This window comes from Orycteropus afer, unplaced genomic scaffold (genome assembly GCF_000298275.1).
Source record: "Orycteropus afer afer isolate SDZICR_OR568_19922 unplaced genomic scaffold, OryAfe1.0 scaffold00024, whole genome shotgun sequence".
Lineage (NCBI taxonomy): Eukaryota > Metazoa > Chordata > Mammalia > Tubulidentata > Orycteropodidae > Orycteropus > Orycteropus afer.
The window spans coordinates 6,104,011-6,109,871 of record NW_006921611.1 but is presented as its reverse complement, the minus strand read 5'-3'; the positions used below and the strand labels follow the sequence as shown (position 1 = coordinate 6,109,871).

Here is a 5,861-nt window from a genome sequence, read left to right as displayed (position 1 = left end):
CACTATGCTACCAGAGCTCTCTAGCTTGCCTTTTAACATAATCTATGCTCTAAAATGCCTCCAGTCTCCCTAGAATCACTCCTGGAGTATGCCCAAATCCAGACTACAAACAAGCTATACCCACTGTCATCAAATTGATCCCAATTCATAGTGACCCTAGAGAACAGCAGAACTGACCCCTAGGGTTTCCAAGGCTGTAATTTATGGGAGCAGACTGCCACATCTTCCTCCTGTGGACTGGCTGGTGAGCTCAAACCACCAACCTTTTGGTTAGCAGCCAGTGCTTAACCCTTGTGCCACCAGGGCTCCTTAACAGGGCTATGGGTAAAAATTTTCTGAGTGGCTTTCTTTTTGTGGACTTGTAAAAGGCTTTTAAGACAGTTGGACAAATTCTAAATCCAAATTCACCTGTGCCCAATACTCACCTCCACACTTGAGGGTATCTCAATTGGCTTTGGCTTCACATCTATTAGGTAGAAAGTACGTGACAGAAGCAAAAGAGAAGGAGGGACATTCTCCTTCAGGTGGAGGTCCTGCCACTGGAGAATGGGAGGGGAATAAGACAGAACATTACAACTGGAAGAAACGCATAATCATCTACTGTTATGTGCCGTTGAGTCAAACCAGACTCATAGCGACCCCTCCTTAGGTTTCTGAGGCAGTATCACTATGGAAGTGGATTGCACAACCCTCCTTCCGAGGAGTAGCTGGTGGGTTTGAACCACTAGCCTTCTGGTTAACAGTCAAGTGCCTTAGGCACTACGCTACCAGAGCTCCCTAATCATCTACTACTTCCCTCGTTTTACAGTTTCCCAGGATTCATGCTAATAACTAATGTCAGAACAAGGATCAGAATACCAGCCTCCTGACTGCTGCATCAGTGGTTGTACCTTGCAGTCTCTCTCCCTATAGTGGGATCAGTCTCAGAGTTGGAAAGGGAGTATTCAGTTAAACTCCCAAACTCCATAGAACACAACAAATTCTGGATTTAAGTAGCTAAGAGTCTTCTCATCATAGACCGAAAAAACAGGAAATACAAAAGACTAAATCAGTCTCATTAATAACCAAAGAAATAAACATTAAAATGAGAATTCAATTTTAGTTTTCAACCTTCCAAAGAATATTTTAAAAAGAAAAAAAAATCAGTTATACATGCACAAGATGTAAAATTCAAAAATAAATAAAATGGCATTCAATAAAACCAGTCTGCCTTCTACCCTATTCCCTAGCTGTTTCCCACCCTAGACACAACCAGTTCCTTGTACCACTTCCTAATCTTTCATAGATATCCTACATTTTTACAAATATATGTTTACGTAGTTTTTGTCTTTACACAGAGTGATGTTGTTAGATGCCATTGAGTCGTCTCCAGCTCATAGTGACCATACGTATAACAGAACAAAACACTGCCTGGTCTTATGCCATTCTCACGATCTTTGTGAGATCTATGCTTGACCCCATCATTGCAGCTGCTGTGCCAATCCATCTTGTTGAGCATCTTCCCCTTTTTCGCTGAACCTCTATTTTACCAAGCATGATATCCTTCTCCAGGGAATGGTCCCTTCTGACCACATGACCAAAGTCTGGCCATTCTTGCTTCTAAGGAGTATTCCGGCTGCACTTCTTCCAGGACAGATTTGTTAGTTCTGGCTGTCCATGGTACTTTTTCAGTATTCTTCACTAACACCACAATTCAAAGGCATCAACAGTTCTTCAGTCTTCCTTATTCATTGTCCAGCTTTCACATGAATATGAGGTGATTAAAAATACCATGGCTTGGGTTAGGCATACCTTAGTCTTCAAAGAGACATCTTTGCTCTTTAACAACTTAAAGGGGTCTTTTGCAGCAGATTTTCCCAGTGCCAATACAACATCTGATTTCTTGACTGCTTCCATGGGTGTTGATTATGGATCTAAAAAACAAATGAAATCCTGACAATTTCAATCTTTTCATCATTTATTGTGATGTTGCTTATTGGCCCAGCTATGAGGATTTTTGTTTTCTTTATGTTGAGGTGTAATCCATATTGAAGATTGTAGTCTTTGATCTTCATCAATAAGTGCTACAAGTCTTCTTCACTTTCAGCAAGCAAGGTTGTGTCATCTGCATATAGCAGGTTGTTAATGAGTCTTCCTCTAATCCTGATGCTTTATTTTTCTTCATATAGTCTAGTTTCCTGGATTGGTTGCTCATCATACAGATTGAATTAAGTATGGTAAAAGGATACAACCCTGACACATACCTTTCCTGATTTTAAACCATTCAGTATCCCCTTGTTCTGTCTGAACAATAGCCTCTTGGTCTATGAGCACAATTGAGTGTTCTGGAATTCCTATTCTAAGCAATATTGTCAATAATTTGTTATGATCCACACAGTCAAATACCTTTGCATGGTCAATAAAACACAAGTAAACATCTTTCTGTAAATGCACTGTTTTGTTCTTTGCTTTTGTTCACTGAAATATGTATCTTGGAGGTTGATACATATCAATACATGTAGAGCTGCTTCCTTTTTAAATATTTTAAAGTTTAAACATTTGTAATGTTTAAATCATTAAAGAATTCCATTGTTGTTGTTGTTATGTGCCGTCGAGTCACACCCGACTCATAACGACCCCTCCTTGGGTTTCCGAGGCAGTATCACTACTGAAGTAGATTGCCCCATCTTCCTTCTGAGGAATGGCTGGTGGGTTTGAACCTCCAGCCTCCTGGTTAGCAGTCAAGTGCCTTAGGCACTACACTACCAGAGCTCCTAAGAATTCCATTGTATGGAAATATCGTAACTGGTGGTGCAATGGTTAAGCACTCAGCTGCTCACTGAAAGGCTGGCAGTCTGAACCCACCAACAACTCCAAGGGAGAAAAGACCTAGTGAGCTGCTCCTGTAAAGACCATAGTCTAGAAAACCCTATGGGACAGCGCTACTCTGTCCCGAATTGCTGCTGAGGCAGAATCAATTCAACATCACCCAACAACCACAAAGGTGAACTTTAAGTTGTTTTTAATCTTTGGCTATTATTATTAGTGCTGCAAGGAATAATCTTTTAGTCATTTTTATGTCATTTTGCACATGTGCAAGAATATAGGGTAACTTCCTAGAACTGAAATTGCTAGGCCAGAGTATATGAAACTTTAAATTTTGATAGATATAGCCAGATTGCTTTCCATGGATTTTTACTGCCAGTGCATTAAGAGCTCCTCTCCACCCATACTCTCACAAACACAGTATATTATCAAAGTTTTATTTGCCAACATTAATAGGTGAATGTGGCATCTCATAATTTTAATTCCTTTAAGTATGAATAAAGTTAAGATGTTTCATAAGTTTACCATTTTAAAATTTTCATTTCTATGAACTGTGTGCTCATATCCTAACACAGGATTTCTGGAATAATAATACATAGTGCTGGATAATATATGGTTGGATTAGTATCCTTACTTCCTCATAGTAGAATTGTAAAATGATACATCTTTCCAAGAAAGCAATTTAACAATGTAACAATGAATTCACTTAATACTTCATGTTTAAGAAAGAAATTATTTTAAGTACCTCTCTCTACAATATGTTCATCTTCCAATCTAGTATAAGAGGAAATAGCTACACGATACTGTTTCAAAGTCACAACAATGGCTTCTATTTAAAAATAATTTCTGTACACTTTATAGCACTTTTTACAATTATAGGTATCATGGATTAAACTGAATCCCCAAAAAATATGTATCAACTTGGTTAGGCATGATGCTCACTGATTTGGCAGTTATGTAAAAACGTAATTGGCGTATATGTAATGATGTAATCATTCCATATTATGTGAGCTGATGTGATCAGCCAACCAGTTGTAAAGGGATTAGGGTGGGATGAAACACCCTTAATCAGGTCATAGCCCTGATCCAATGTAAGGAGTTTTCCTGGGATATGGCCTGCATCACCTTTTATCTTATAAGAGATAATAGGAAAGAGAAGGGAGCAGAGAGAGAGGAACCTGACTATCACAAAGAAAGAAGAGCTGTAAGCGAAGCACCTCCTTTGGACTGTGCTGAGAACCTCCTAGACCCAGGCTAAGATTGATATCAAAACATATGGAGCTCTCCAAGGGATACCAGGCCCAAAGATGTTGAAAAGACACAAGTACCTTCCCCCAGACCCAACAGAGAGAAAAAACCTTCCCCTAGAGGTTTCTGAGGTGGTATCACTATGGAAGTAGATTCTCCAAACTTCTTTCAGAGGAGTGGCTGATGGGTTTGGACCGCCAGCCTTCTGGTTAGCAGTCAAGTGCCTTAGGCACTAAGCTACCAGAGCTCCTTCCCCTAGACCAGGCACCCTGAATTTGGACTCCTAGCTTCCTCAACTGTTAGAGAATAAATTTGTTAAATCCATCTACTTCTGGTATTTCTGTTATAGGAGCAGTAGATTACTACGACAATTGGAATGAGATTTTCTTTATTCTCTTTCATCCTGTCTCCCTGCCCTAGCTTCAGCCACCCCCCCAAGGGCATTAATTACCTGTGGTTGGGCCAGGAATGAGAATTTTAATAGGAGTTACTTCTTTGGTTTACAGCATTGGAGCTCTTAGATAAAACACAAATATGTAATCTGAGGGACAATATTAAACATCTGTTATAAGAGCTAACACCATATGAATTTGGGACAGCAAAAGCAATCCCAGGTGAGCCACCAGGGTGGGAAGGTTCAGACTTCAGATGAATTCACAGTTAACAGGCCTTGCATTACAGATTTTCTCGACTCTCACAGTATCTATAGCAGGCAGAATGCTAAGATGGTCCTAAGATTCTGGTGCCTAGTGCACATATACCTTCTCCCAATTATTCAATCAAATAGTAATCTAAAACTAAAAAACCAAACTTGTTGCCATCTAGTGAATTCCAACACATAGAATTGACCACTAGGCCTCTTAAACACTAATCTAGGTACTGTTTATAAAGGGATTTTGTAAATGTTATTGTGCAGTGGTTAAAGTACTCAGCTGCTAACTGAAAGGTTGGTTGTTCAAACCCCCCAGCCACTCCATGGGAAAAAGATGTGGCAGTCTGCTTTCATAAAGATTACAGCCTTAGAAACCCTATGGGTTAGTTCTAATCTGTCCTATAGAATCACTATGAATTAGAAGTGACAGCAATGTGTTGTTTTTTTTTTTTTAATTAAAGTTCCAAATCAATTGATCATAAAATAGGGAGTTTATCTGAGTGGGCCTGACCTAATCACATGACTCATTTAAATCTGGGACTAGAGTTAGAAATGGGAAGTCAGAGGTTTGAAGCATGTAGGGGATTTGGCATGCAAAAAGTTCTCCATTTCTGGCCTTCTTAGGGGCCAGCCACACCAGGTAAGGAATGCTGGCATTCTCTAGGAGCTGAGAGCAGCCTGGAGCTGACAACCAGGGATCTCAATCCTATAGGTGCAAGGAACTGAATTCAGCCTACCTGAATGAGAATGGAAGTGGATTCTTCCCCACAGCATTCAGAAAGGAACACAGCCTGCACTTCTTACATACATAAGCCACTAAGTTGGTGGTTATCTGTTTTGCAGTCTTTGAAAACTAGTACAGTACCCTATCACAGTCAATGTGAAAAATTCACCTCTTAAGTGTCCTACCGAACACCAGTCCACACTGCTATGTGGTCAGTAGCTCGATTAAAGAAAACAAATTAGGTAAAATGATTCACTTTCAAAGTGTTGGAGAGAGAGCTCTAGTAAAAAGTTGCTACTTAGGAGTTCCGGCAAGATGACGGACTAGGCAGAAAGATGGCACAGACCCTCTTCAACAAAGAAAAGAGAAACCAATTAACACAGACACAGAAGATAATCCTGGACCCCTGAGCCTTGAAGGGAAGGATATAGA

General features: G+C 39.9%; 1 protein-coding gene across 1 annotated transcript in view; it reads right to left on the bottom strand.

Annotated features, from left to right (window-relative positions):
- LETM2 (leucine zipper and EF-hand containing transmembrane protein 2) overlaps window positions 1-5,861 on the bottom strand; it is a 67,732-nt gene that overhangs the window by 19,500 nt on the left and 42,371 nt on the right. The window lies entirely within an intron of this gene.